This window comes from Hipposideros armiger, unplaced genomic scaffold (genome assembly GCF_001890085.2).
Source record: "Hipposideros armiger isolate ML-2016 unplaced genomic scaffold, ASM189008v1 scaffold_944, whole genome shotgun sequence".
Lineage (NCBI taxonomy): Eukaryota > Metazoa > Chordata > Mammalia > Chiroptera > Hipposideridae > Hipposideros > Hipposideros armiger.
The window spans coordinates 365,462-377,154 of NW_017732294.1; the positions used below are offsets into that span (position 1 = coordinate 365,462).

The 11,693-nt window shown below is 40.7% G+C and overlaps 1 protein-coding gene across 1 annotated transcript in view; it reads left to right on the forward strand.

Annotated features, from left to right (window-relative positions):
* Window positions 1-6,590: 6,590 nt before the first annotated feature.
* RLIM (ring finger protein, LIM domain interacting) overlaps window positions 6,591-11,693 on the forward strand; it is a 23,530-nt gene continuing 18,427 nt past the window's right edge. Inside the window, exon 1 of the mRNA XM_019630785.1 lies at window positions 6,591-6,773. The gene's annotated coding sequence lies outside the window, so the exon portion shown is untranslated. The remainder of the gene's footprint in view (window positions 6,774-11,693) is intronic.

Consider the following 11,693-nt stretch of genomic DNA (forward strand, 5'->3'; position numbering starts at 1 on the left):
TCCAGAAGCCGGCGACTGATGTGCCTTGCCGAGGAAGAGCGCAATGATGGTGCCAAATTGGGCCAGTGAAGCAACATCCTCCACAACTAGACTGAAGAACAAAATGACAGCAACTTGTCTGTTCCCCTTTCCCCAATTCCCCAGCACTGTTCCCATCCCCCCAATTCCCCAATAAAAATCTTTTAAAAAAAAAAAAGAGCATGCACATTTTTAAGATAAGGCTTTTGGGATATAATGCCAAACGTTACATCAGAAAGGTTGGATCAATGTACATTTTCACCAATTACAAGAGTGTCATTTATGTTTATATAAAATGGTTTTATCCATATGGACGTTATCTTTGTACTTTTTAGTTCAAAGTTAACTAATTGTCTCAACATTGTTGATTAAAAAGTAATCTATGGGCCAGCAGAGTGGTGTGTTGGTTAGGAGTTGGCTTGGGATGCCAGCTCTGAGCAGCAGGGCCCTGGTTCGGATCCCACATGAGGGTCAGTGAGGCTGCCCCTCTACAGCTAAGATGGTGAACAACAGCTCAACCTGGAGCTGGGCTACCGTGAGTCGTCAGCCACAGCGTAGGCTGAAGTGGGGCTGGCCGGCAGCGGGCGTGAGATTTCTTGAGCTGCCGTGAGCTGCAGTGAGTGGCCATCCAATGGCCGGTGAGCGACTGCCTCACCCAGGAAGAGCACAATGATGGTGCCAACATGGGCCAGTGAAGCGACGTCCTCCACAACTAGACTGAAGAGCAAAAGGACAGCAACTTGTGTGTTCCCCTTCCCCGATTCCCCAAAGCTGTTCCCCTCCCCCAAATCCCCAATAAAATCTTAAAAAGAAAAAGTAATCTACAATTCAGTTGATTTGAAATGCCATCTTTATCAGATACTCCATCTTTATTGGAATATTTGTGTATGGTTTAGGCTTTCTGTTTCCCCAGTCACAATCGATACATTCTTGTATGTGGCACTACTTCTTTGAAATTCTTTTAAAATCATAATAATATATGTCATTTTCTCCCCATGGAATTCTTCTTACAGTATTCAAGTCTACAGAATTAACTGCATACAGTGTGACTTGACAAATGCCATCAAGTGCTCCCACCTGCTGTGACTCCCCCAAAAGACCTTTCTGGGTTATAACAAAGTTCCCAAACAGGTTGCACATTCACATTACTTGAGGAGGTTTGTTTGTTTGTCTTTCAATACAAATATATGAACCCCACCTCGGTCTTACTGAATCAGACTTGCCAGGGTAGGCTCTGGCACCAGTTATTTGGAGTTTTGAGGATCATTGGTTTCAAGGAAAAAAAAGGCAGCAATTATCTCAAGAAGGCAAGAGTTAAAACCTATATGTATTATCTGGAGAGAATCTCTTTCAATCCTTTCTCCTAAGCTGAAATTAGTTTATTCAATTTGGACTAATTATCTCTTTGGAATAGGCCACCAAGGAGGCATGAGCCCTAAAAGGGAAAACTATAGAACTGGCTTAATTTGGAAGGGAAGGAAGGAACATAAGACAGTCATCTCTGCACAGCATTGGGTTCTGGGCCAGGAAGACCAATCCATAAACAAGGTTCCCTTTGCTTATGTTAGTCAGCATGTCAAGTGTAGTCAGCATGATCTTAGGTGATATTCAGATGCACATTCTGTATTTTACTAATTAAGTATTGATTTTTCTCATTATCCTCCATTTAGGGCAAATGATACTGGTTTTTCATTTATAATGATGCAAAATATCCTTTTAAATAAATATGTTTACATTTTCAAAGGTGGGGCAATTTAAAGGGAAAAATCACTGACAGCAAGTGGGTATAACAAAACTTTTGAATATGGTTAGGAATAACTAAAGTTGTCTAAATACCGACCGTGAGATGCCTGGGGTAGATGCTTGGAAGTCTAGTGGAAGGAGGAATTCTGAAGGGACAACCAAAATAAGCTTTGTCTATCTGGCAGCTTTTCTCGGGGTCAGAGCTAATACTAGCTGCACTGGCGTGGCTTAGGCTCCTCACCTCAGCTTGTGTTGGCTTTTACTTTATTTAGTCAACAGTCAGTCAAACTGTTCGATTTCGATTTCAACTTCACACTAATGGAAAGTGACCAGTCTAGCTACACTGCTGCCTGTCTGATGTTCAATTCATAACTTTAAGTTTCTTGCTGAATCAACTTCTGGATCAAAGAAGAAGGTAGGAAATGTAGTTGTGTCTTGTATACTGATGATTGTGTTACTGTGTACTTTTTGTATAAGATTTTTTTTTGCAAAAATGGAACAGGAACCCAAGACTCTGGCATCCAGAGTTTTTAAAGTGTCTGAAATATAGGGAGTGCACAATACCTGTTACCTCTCCTTTCCTATAGGATGAGTCATTTTGCATGCATGTGTGTGTACATGTCTGGATATGCCGAATGAAAAAGCAGGGATAGAGTTATCCTGCGTCCAAGGAGAAACTTGTTACCAAATTGTTTGATACCAGAGACAGTACATAGTCCACCTAGTCTACTTTAAACATTTTATTCTTCATAGTTTAAATAATTAAGTGACAAATAAGCTATTTAATAAAATAGATTACTAATTGGAGATATAAAATGGGTATTTCTTCTCTAAATGCCTGCTATATTGCACTTAAGTTGTTACAGGAAGATTACTCTATGGTTGGAAAACTGCTCTGTGCTTTCTATACCAGAGCATCTAAAACCTTCATGTTTGGACACATAGGTGTTTGAGATTGTTTCATTAAGCAGGTTATTTTTATATTCCTGGAAAGCATAGAATGTCAAGAGAGACCTTTCACTGTTGCTGTAATGGCCATGAGAGGCAGTATCTATTTTGTGGGTGTCATTTTTGGAAACAGAATCAGTCGAGTTTCTTAAATATAAAGGAATTTGGAATCTTAAAATAGTGAGTACATCCACTATAAAGAAAATGCAGTCTCCAGCACATAGCAGCCATAAAATTTTTTTTTTAAACTTTATCAAATCATTTTTAAACAATCTTTTTAAAAAACTTCCCATTGTTCTTAGGATAAGCTCCTAAATACCTAATATGAACTACCAGCTAATTTGTTGATTCTAAAGTTATTGATTGTCTATTACATATTTTCGGCTCAGAAAATACAGCTGTGAAGGGGTGGGGTAAAGCCTCAGTTCCCACGGAACTTAACACTGGGGGCGGGCCAGTGGGATGACTGACAAACTATAAACACTACAATCAATAAACAACATAAACAAATAGACAAGATAAATTGAGATGTGATGAGTGCTGTGAAGAAAATAAAATGGAAGGATTTTCTACAGAATGAGCTATTCTTTCAGTTCCTCAGGCTCTATTTTCTCCCCCTAGGGAATTTGTACAGGTTATTCCCTCTCCCAGGGCTCCTCCCTTATCTGGCTTCCCTCCCTTACCATCATTCTTCCTTCAGCTCAGGTCTCAGCTAAAAATGGCAACTTCTCTAGGTTAAATGTTCCTTTTATATACCCCTCCCGTTGGACTCACATGTCCCCTCTGTAATGTTCATTACATTCATAAACATTGTTCAATGTCTGTCTTGCCACAAGGGCAGGGTCTTCTCGTCTGTGGCCTACTGATCTATTCACAGTGACCAGCATATAGTAGATGATCAATACATTTTGTTGAATAAATAAACAGAAGGAAGATTGGGAATTTCTTTTACTTTTTTCCTGTTAAGGGACATTTCACCAAGAAGGGGTAAAAATCATCTGAACGTTAGACATATGTAAAAAGTGCATGGGAGAGAAATGCAACTAGGCTGAATGAAAACTGACTGATAATTATCCAGTGGCTACTTCCTTGGGTTCTAGGTGGAATTGAATGCCATCATGGGATAAATTGTTTTGAGAAGTCATTTCCTAGATATTGGCAGTAAGCAGCTCCTTGATTATAAATGAGTATGAAACAGAAAGAAAGAAATAGAGAGAGAGGGAGAGGAGAATATGTGAATGAAGCATTGAAGGAATAAATGGATAGAGAGATATTCCTCTTTTTTTCAGATTCAGACAGACTTATCTTGAAAAATGAAAATGACCTCTCCTCCCAATACCATGTAATGCATGCACATTGTAATATATTCAAGACAACACAGACAGAAGTAAAGAAAGTTAAAGTGACTAATAGTCTCTTCACATTTTATTTACATGTATAGTCATCTAGACTTTTTTCTATGCATATTTACACATATCTTTTTTTTAAGATTTTATTGGGAGGTTGGGGGAGGGGAACAGACAAGTTGCTGTCGTTTTGTTCTTCAGTCTAGTTGTGGAGGACGTTGCTTCACTGGCCCATGTTGGTATTATCATTGCACTCTTCCCAAGTGAGGCAGATTGGTTGTAGGCCTCTGGACGGCCGCATGGCAGCTCTTGGCAGCTCACACCACCTGCCAGCTGCTCACGCTGGCTGCTGGCCACACACAATAGCTTATGGCAGTCCACTATAGCAGGGGCTGCAGTCTACGCCGTCACCAGTGACCCATGGCAGCCCAGCTCCAGGTCGACCCGCCGTTCACCATCCCAGCTGTAGAGGGTAGTGTCACTGGCCCCCATGTGGGATCCGAACTGGGGCCCTGCTGCTCAGTGCTGGTGTCCCAAGCCAGCTCTTAACCAATGTGCCATTCAGCCAGCCCGAGGTACTTATCTTTTAAAAAATCAATTTATAGTACCTCTTTAAGGACTTGTGATATTAACCATATAAGTTTATCATATATGTAGCATTCTTGTCAAATTGTCATTTGTCTTTTGTTTTAATTTTTATTTTTTTTATTCAAATTTATTGGGGTGACTGTCCTTTAATTTTCTTGTAAATTAATATTACCCCTTAGCTCTCATATGTCATACTGAAATTATTTTTTTCAGTTTGTCATTTGTCTTTTAACTTCACTAACTTTGTGTTTTGACATTCGGAAGCTTTACTTTTATTTATGACATCGTATTTAACAGTATTTCCTTTCACGGATTTTTGTGTCATGTTTAGAAAGTCCATCTACATCCCTAAGGCTATAGACATATTTAGTTACACTTTCTTCTACTTCTTTTGTGACTTTATATTTTATGTTAAGCCACATTTGCCTTAAGAATATGTCAAGGAGTGGCTAATGTTATTAGTAGAAGCTCAATATCAGGCGTAACAGCATTGCAGGTCACTGAAGAATTCGTTTTACACATTCTAAGTAAAAGTTCTAATACATAATTGTGTAATATAAGATAAAAACTGAGTAGAGACACAGCACCTAAATCATATACACATACAGTAAAAAATGACAAGATCAAGCCTGCTGGGAAATTGAGCAGGGAAGTGCGTATGAGGTAATTGGGGTAACTGGAATATAGGTAACTGGTGAAATGGCCATCAAGCTCAGGTGGTCATTCTCTCAAAAAAAAAATATCTGAGCTGGCTGGGGTTATAACAGTGAACAAAAGAAAGAGGTTTACTGCTCTTATGGGGTAAACAAATAAATGGTATCTTTTTAGATTAAGTGCTTGAAACAAAATTAAGCAGGTAGGGGATGGGAAAGCTGTAACTTTAAATAGGGTGGTTAGGGACGTTTTCCCTGGGGAGACGACATTTGAGAAGAGGCTTGTATGAGAGGAAAGATATGAAGGGAAAATATTCCAGCCTATGTCAAGTTGTAAAGGGGGAAACAAGTTCGGCTTGTTAGAAGAATCATAAGAAAGCCAGTGTAGCTGGAGTGTTCGTTGAAAACACAGAAAATAGAAAAATGGAAAAAGAAGCATGGAAACACCCTAAAAACTTGGGTAAGGTCATTTTTCTTTAAGTGTGAAACGGGGGTTAGAGTCTGTGTGACTCATTCTTTAGCTTCCTTCAGGCATTACTATCTAGGAAAGGCCTTCCCTAACTGCCCTTTTACAAACTCCAACGGTATCAGATATTCCCACCCTTTTACAATCACCGCCCCCTTTCAAGTATTTCAGTTACCTTGTCAGAGAGGTCATCTCTGACCACTCTTTTTAAAGTTGCAGTTCTCGTTTCTCCCTACAGAGCACTTCCCACCCCTTTTGCCCCCGCTTGCCGGCTTTATTTTTCTCCTCGGGATTTACCAGCAATTATATTCTCATTCTCCATGAGAACCGGGATTTTGATGTTTTAATTTCCGCTGTGTACGCAACGTGTACAACAGGGCTCGGTATGCAGTTGGCGCTCAATAAATACATGTTGAATAAAAGGTAGGATGTGTATGCACTGGTCTGGACTAATCGAGTGGAGCGACCTCAAGTTAGACTAATATCGCATTTGTAGGTCTCTGAAAAAGGCTTCAGGCACTCAGAGGGCTGGGTCCTTCAGTTTTCAAAATGGGAAAGCAAAGGTTCCCACAACTCTCAGAACGCGAATTTCTCGCCACAATTCAAAATGGCGGAGGAAGGTGGGGCCTGTCACATGGTGGGCGTCACAGCAGCTTTCCTTTTCCAAACCACGGCCGCCCGGCCGCGTCGTGGGCTGTGCCCCTCCTCCTCCCGCCGAGCCTTTTCGAGGAGTCGCCTGCGATTGGCTAATAGGCCGGGATTGGGGGTGCTGCGAGGCCGGAACGCAGCATCATCACTTCCTGTTGTGGGCAGTCGTTTCCGGTCGCTGCTTGGTAACAATGGGGGAGATAATGGCTGCCTGAGCAACGTCTCGCAGCAGGCGCTGGGCTAGAGGCGGGTCTCTAGCAGCGACTCCGCGGAGGCGGGCTTGAGAGCGCGACAGGGGCGGCACGCAGGGGCCTCGGCGGCGGCGGCCGAACCGACCGAGTCGGATCTCGACACCGAAACCCAGTAAGTGAAGCCGTGGGAATCAGAAGGGGATGGAGCGCGAGAGGAGCTCGGCGGAGCCGCGCCTGCCGCGTTTTCTTAAAATGGCCTGAGTGCCGCGCTGTGCCCGAGGCTTCGCGCCGCCTCCGGACCCCAGGCCCGGGTTGCTGTGGGGGGCTCCGTGGCGTAGTCGCCGCTGCCATTTTAATTGGGTGTATGGTGGACAGGCTCGGAAGGAGAAGGTGCGGAGTAGGACTTCCTCTCCGTGGCCGCGCTGGCGGCAGCCGGGGCCCTCCGGAGCCTTGGGGACGTGGGTAGTCGACTTTCTAGTGTTGGTCCCAGGCGTGACGATCTTTCCTGGTTTCGGGGTTTTCTCCTCGGTTCTTTGGAGGCTTCCCTCGCGTCTCCCCGCCCCTTTTACATGGTGGGTTTGGTTTGGGAAAAGGGGGAAAATCGGGCTGCTGTAAGTCAGATGCTGGGAACTCTTGGGCCTTTAGGTTTCCCAGGATGTGCAAAAGCTCATTTTGAGCTCTTCAGGGCACTATCAATTAGGCGCCCCCTGAGGCCATGATGACATCTTCCCAGAGGATCTGAGGCAAATGTGGTTTACTCCCTTGCTCGAATAACCCTGGCGTAGCCCTTGCCAGCTATCACTGCAAGGACTCCCCTCACCCCCAGAAGAGAAGGGAGGGAAAAGCCTTTGCGTGTTTGTTATTTTTCCCTGGGAAAGGGTGGGAATTGGGCCAAATGATTTTCAAGTTAATTTCCGTTCTATCAGCCAACAACCCAACCCCTCCCCCCTCCAAAAAAAAAAAGCCTAAGGGTCTCGGCTTCTGCGGGCGGTACCTGCCACGTACGCCATAGCTTTAGTAACTAGTATTAACCGGTTGGGCTTCTGCTTCCTGAACACTCAGTCCCTTTTTCCCTTATGCTGATTAATTTCAAGATGGAGGAGACAGCCACGTTCCTTCCCTAGACAGTTTCACCATACTTATTCCACAGGTTAGTCCGGGAATCTGAGGCCCAGCAGGCGTGTTATTTAGGTCATTCTTTCGTTTTGAGGCAAGAGGAAGCATTTATATCAGGGTGTCATTCACTATTAGCAAGGTCCTACAATAATTTTTTTTTGCTGGAAATACGGAGCCCGCATTTCCTGAATCAGAATTAACCGCATTGGCTTTGAGTGATTGAAGGGAGGAAGAAATAAACGTAGTACTACTACTAATCTTTCTTTGACTCTTCATGTTTAAATACAAAATAACTACTCATATCACCCCATCACAGATATTATGTCCATCCTGGATGACTTGAGAGCATACAGGCACAATTATATCCTCCCCCGCATCAGTTTTCCACATTGTAACAAGTATCAAGTAAGACAAATCTGAACACTTTAAAATGAATTTTAGGTCCCTCTTTTGTTACTAAAAAATGTTCCAGTCTTTATTCCTAAGGAAGATGTCCTGATGATCTTTCATACTTTGTAGTTCTTGCCACCACTGCCTAGGACTGTTTTACAGAGGTAACTGTAATGTGCCAAATAAGTCCTTGAAAGTAACTAGTAGAATCTGAAAATAATTACTGGTTTGATAAGGTAAGGCCTATTTTAAATTAAGCAAGCTTATATTAAAAGGTAGATTGACTCTCAGCCTTTTAAAGAAAATGTTCTATCTAACATATAAGATTTCTGGTTCCCTCTGACCTTCTCGGTCTCCCCAAATATCCATACTAATATTGCATTAAGTTGGGTAATGATGTGTGTGTGTGTAACAAATATGTAGGATGCGTATTTTTTAGGATGTGTCTATTTCAAAGGAAATGTCTGTCTTATAAAACAGGAAGAATAATGAATTCTTTTTTTTCCCTAGAGCAGAGAATGAAGAAAACTAAAATCCAGTTTATTGTATTACAATACTATGTCATAACAGTCAGGTAATTTGTTTTTTGTAGCGTCTCCTGATCATTTATACGTACAATGCGTGTTTTAAAATATTCTGTTTTGCAGGCCCTGTAATTGGATGGACTTATATATGTTAGTTGGTGTTGGGTATACTTTCATGATGAGAATGGGTATTTTTCACTGGTAATTCAAAGACTGGTGTTTGTTTCTGAGTAGCTGGAACTCACTAGTGCTTTATCTGTGAATTTTTCTTTTTAAAAATAATGTCTGAAGTTTACCCCAGTACCTGTATAGAACAGAAAGAACAAAATAGAAAATTGCTGCCTTAAATCATTGTTGGAATGGGATGGGTATAAATAGTGTTTAAATGTTCATTGAATAACTACATAAAATTTCAGTAGAATATCTTACAGGAATATTGTATTATATTTGTGTGTTCTATTTTTTTCCTTCAAGATCCAAAAAATATGTAATTGATATATAATACTCTAATTGATGTTAACTTTTTTCATCATCATTGTTAAAGTAACCACATAATTTATTGCCCTAGCTATGATGCTTTTAAGAGCAAAAGGGACATTATTTTTAATCATGCCTGGACAACAGGCGCAAACAGGATTGTCCCAGGCAAGCTGGGATGGGTAGTTAGCCCAAATTCAGAACCAACTTGTACTGAGTATTTATATGCTAAGTCCTGTACTTCATGTGCATGGTTTTATAATCGTCACAGCAAAGCCTCACGAGGACGTTAACTCTTTTACAGAGGTAACCAAGACTCCGAGAAGCGGTTATTAAGCAATTTGTCCTCAATTAAATAGCTAATAAGTGGTGGAGCCCCCTTTTTAACCCAGGTCTGTCTGATGCCCGAAGTCACTAAACTTTTATGCCTCTAAACTTAATTGCTATCTAATTAGATCAGAAATGCAAAGAAAATGAAAGGTCATAATAAAAAATCTACAGGTTATGTTGCATCAAAAACTTGTTAACACTGCAGCGGTTCTCAGCCTTTCACAGGGGTCGCCTAAGTCCATCGGAAAACACATATTTTCGATGGTCTTAGGAACCGAGACACCGCTCCTCTATCCGTCTCCAGGCCCACATGCAGATATGCCCACATACGAGTACCCGGCGACCCCTGTGAAAGGGTCATTCGACCCCCAAAGGGGTCGCGACCCACAGGTTGAGAACCACTGACTTAAAGGGAACCTGCTTTATGATCAGGTGAGAATTATTTAGCAGTTACTCCCCCTCCCCCTCTTTTCTTGTCTGTCACAGTTACTGTTTCAGCTGTTACTGCTTGGGATGTAATTTGATAAACAAATCAGCAGTGCTTCTATGAAATAGCTTAATAATGAAATGATACCTAGAAATGTTAGGCTGGTTGGGTATATTCTTTCAGGTTAGTGAACATATAGTGAGGTGGTAAATAACACAGCAGTTCAAATGGGGCATCTGCATTCATGGAATTATAATGTGTATACTGCTTTTTCCATAGCCCTAGTGGATTGGAAAATAGAGCAAATTACTGACTAGCCTCCTGTTCCCTTGATTTACCATAGAGTGGATAACAAATTATAATGGGAAAAGTCCTCTGTGAAAGCCATACCAATGAAGTGCTAGAATTTGGGGCCACTGCCTAGGACTGGGTCATGTTTTTCTTTCTGTAAGTCTAATTCCTTAGCATTTCTTTGTGACAAAGGTTTCCAAAATCTTATGGCCCATTGATGTCAAAAAGTAGCCATTTACATAATCCCTTGACATTTTGATAACCAGTATGAGACAGCATAGGATTTGTGTATCTTATTTTTGCTCAACCTTGAATATGTAAGTTTTCAAAAAAAAATCGAGCAGTTCGTTTTTCCTTTCATCAATGGAAGTATTTTTAGATAAAAAAGCATTGGCAATTTTGAACAATTTGGGAATGTGTTTATGAACTTGTAGTTTTGTTCCTGAAATGTATGTAGTTGATACTTGTTGTAGATTTTCTTGTATTTTAATGCTCCAACCCAACATTTGCATTTCATTAGCCATAATAGCACCTACATATGTTGAGACAAGTTTCTGTAGATAGTGTGTGGTGTGCATGTAGATTCATGAACCTCCTGTAAGTCAGGACTACAAGTTGTGCTCCTGTTACCGTGTCTGCATGGTGATGAACTTTCTGGGGCAGGGGGGATGTTTGTGTTCAGTGTTTTTAATTTCTTCCGGAATGAAACATGGTCTCTTTCCTCTTGTTCTCCATTTGACTGTAGGAAGAAAGGAGTTAACTCTTAATTGCAATTTTTATTTTCTTATTGACCAAAGTTCCCATTAGTGGCAGTTACACCTAAGGTAACCATATAATTTGTCTAAACTGTGACGCTTCTGAGAGTGAAAGAGGGCCATATTAAGTACTACAGGACAACAGGTGTAGGCTGCTACATTTCTGTACAAACTGGGGGTATATAGTCACTTCTGTCATCATTCCTGTTTAGAAACGCTGGTTTAGGAAGCACAGTGGTCAGTATGTTTGGTTCTGGAACTCAAAATTGATTTTCTGAAATAAGTTAATAGTCATTTATGTAGATAATATTTTCTTTTTTGGTCAAGTGATTTTAGTTTTAAAAATTGACTTCACTCTTTTTTAAGAAGTTAATTTTTGATGGAAAATTCCTGTCCTTAAAAATAGTACTTTATTTACCGATTAACACTAAAATTGCTAGTAGTCAGTGATTTTACATTAATAACTTTTTTTATATAAACACATGAACTTTGAGTTTTGAGTCATTTTTTGACTTGAGAATAATGAGAAGCAATTCAGAATTGAGTTTATATGGATAAGACCAAATTCTAATTTCCTGAGGTAGCTCAATAATAACATGACATGGGTAATCGAAGATTCAGTTCAGTGTCTAAAGTACTTGAGTGAGTTGAAATGTCATCATAACGGTTTCCTTTTTTAACTAATTTGATCCTGTGAATTGGCAGCATTTAGCTTGGTCTCCGTCCTTTGGGCCTTTGATTTGTTGAAGTTCTTTCTTTCAATTTAACTTTTTTTTTTTTTT